Source organism: Triticum dicoccoides, chromosome 5B, assembly GCF_002162155.2.
Source record: "Triticum dicoccoides isolate Atlit2015 ecotype Zavitan chromosome 5B, WEW_v2.0, whole genome shotgun sequence".
Lineage (NCBI taxonomy): Eukaryota > Viridiplantae > Streptophyta > Magnoliopsida > Poales > Poaceae > Triticum > Triticum dicoccoides.
The window spans coordinates 613,372,233-613,374,626 of record NC_041389.1 but is presented as its reverse complement, the minus strand read 5'-3'; the positions used below and the strand labels follow the sequence as shown (position 1 = coordinate 613,374,626).

Genomic DNA, 2,394 nt, shown 5'->3' with positions numbered 1-2,394 from the left:
CAACGCCATCACCAACACCTCGCGGGCAACCATGGTACTATGTAGATGCTCATCATGTAACGCAGATATAATTGTTTGTCATGTATCACACCCATGACCTCTTAAACTGCATAACTAACATAATTCACGTGTTATTCATAGCTTAGAGTAATCATTGGATCTAAACTAAACTAAATTTGAGGTATAATATTCCCAACCAAAGAAAAATACATTTTTAATCTTATTTTCTTTTAGTTGGTACGTAAGAATGTGCCACTGGCAATAGGCACCGGGAAAAAAGATATGCAAGTGTGTATATAGAGGCAACGGAACTTAGTAGTTTCCACAGAAGCTCATCAAATGACATAATTCATCATAGTTCTGATATACAAGTTTGCGCATCTAAGAAACAAAACATTGCTAATCTTTTTTTATGAGATACAAGTTTGCGCATCTAAGAAACAAAACATTGCTAGTTCATACAGAAACAAACCAGCAAGTTGCATCAATAAGACATCCTCGCCCCGTTGTCATTGTCGCACCGTTGCGGGCTGATTAGTTGATAATTGAATTTAGTTTTCAGACTTGTTAACTGAATTAGCCCGTGTAGCCCTTGCTACTTGTACATTTTCAGACTTGATAACTGAATATACTTTGGGGAAAGAGATTAAGATGGGTCGTCTGGCGTGATGAACACCTCAGCATACGCGCGCAGCAACCCCACGTCGACGACCTGCACACCCATCTCCATGGCTTCAGGTCGGCTGCGCAGACCATCGTTGCCGCACCGGGCCGATTAGTTGATAACTGAATTTAGTTTTCAGACTTGTTAACTGAATTAGCCCATGTAGCCCTTGCTACTTGTACATGTTCAGACCTGCTAACTGAATTTACTTTGGGGAAAGATATTAAGCATTCGATTTCCTTGCACAAACAAATCGACATGACGTTACCTTGCCATTGGCGGACCTATTGTTCGTATACCTTTTTCGGACCTCAAAGCCCTTTTGACCACCGCTAAACCAAAATGCCCAAACTTCATCCTATTTTTTAAATTCCATGCCAACATGAGCTACCAAAACGGACAATATAGGTATGCAATTGTAAAGTAATCATGAGCAAGAAAAACGTATGCAAGTGTCATATTTCAGGATGAGAGAAAAGTAAATGTGAAAGGGAAAGCTTGGTACCTCATGTTGGCATGGTACCATATGGTACGATGTGTTAGCCTCTTCTACCATCTCAATTGACAAAATACAACCCCGGCTGATTCTTCTTCTTCTTATAAAAGGGAAAGCTTGATTAAGTTGAAAGCAGTCTTCTAATCAAAATTCTGTCAGTTCTAGGGAGCTATTCATGGGAACATGGCATGAGAAAGGGAAACTTCACCAGATTGAAAAGGAGAGCAGGTCTTCCTCAGGGGCTGCTTCTTCCACGAATAAAAGGGCAGACGTTGATCAAGTTGAAAGCAATCTGTTGTTCCTAATTCCATCAATTCTAGTTAGCGATTCATGGCGAAGATAGCAGGAGAAAAGCAAACTTCAGAATTACGTACAAGATTGAGCAGGTCGTTCTCCGGCGATCAACTCCTTCACCAGAACGTGATTGAAGAACAGCGCAGGCCGTTCTCCTCGATCCACTCCTTCACCAGAGCGGACTCACCCTGCGGCTCGATTCCAGGGACTTCCTCCCGGAGGAGCAGGGCCGGCACCAGAGCTACTGTGTGTTTTTTGGAAGGGAAGCTGGTGGCTGGCTTGGCATTTTGCAAGCATCGGCTGTTGGCCACGCAAAGCTAGTGGTCACATGGCCGCGTAAGGAGTACTATGATTGGCGGAGAACTGCGAGACGATGTGTGGTATGCATGCATGCAATATGGTCGGCATGCATTGCATTGCTTAAGTTAAAGCTAAGGCAATGTGCAAGTGTCCAGATGCCATTAAATATGAAATTCTGTAGGCGAGTAGTATTACTCCGTATCAAAATGTAAGGCGTTTTTAAAGTTAATTTAGCCGACAAAAGCATCTTATATTTTGGTATGGAGATAGTACTTCCTTGAGGCTGTGTTCGGTTGAGAGGGATTCGAAGGGGATTTGGCAGGGATTGAAGTGGATTTAATTCCCTGCAAGTCGAAACCTCCTCAAATCCCCTCCAATCCTCTTATGGAGGGGTGTAACCGAATAAGGCCTGAGGAAATTTTCTCCTTAACGCATCTCTAGCCAATCCCTTAAATAGCCATAGAGGAGTAAATTTTACTCCTCCACGGGACAAGTAAAAATACTCCTTCGCGACCTGCTGGGGTAAAAATTTCCTTCGCGTTTGCAGCGGCCTCGTGACATGCGTGAAGCACCCCGTCAACTACTCCTTCGATGTTAACTTTGGGCCTCGCCGTCGACCGGACCAGGGTACGGACTCGCA

The 2,394-nt window shown here is 43.7% G+C and overlaps 1 long non-coding RNA gene across 4 annotated transcripts in view; it reads right to left on the bottom strand.

Moving 5' to 3' along the window:
* The window catches only part of LOC119312059, a 5,162-nt gene extending 3,388 nt beyond the window's left edge, over positions 1 to 1,774 (bottom strand). Inside the window, exons 1-3 of one of the 4 annotated variants that reach the window (XR_005151220.1) lie at positions 1,535 to 1,772; positions 1,369 to 1,461; positions 1,170 to 1,297 (exon numbers count right to left, since the gene is read on the bottom strand). This is a non-coding gene — a long non-coding RNA (uncharacterized LOC119312059). Of the gene's footprint in view, positions 1 to 1,169; positions 1,462 to 1,534 lie in introns of all 4 variants that reach the window. The other 3 variants (XR_005151218.1, XR_005151219.1, XR_005151217.1) reach the window with 3 other exon arrangements.
* Positions 1,775 to 2,394: the final 620 nt, after the last annotated feature.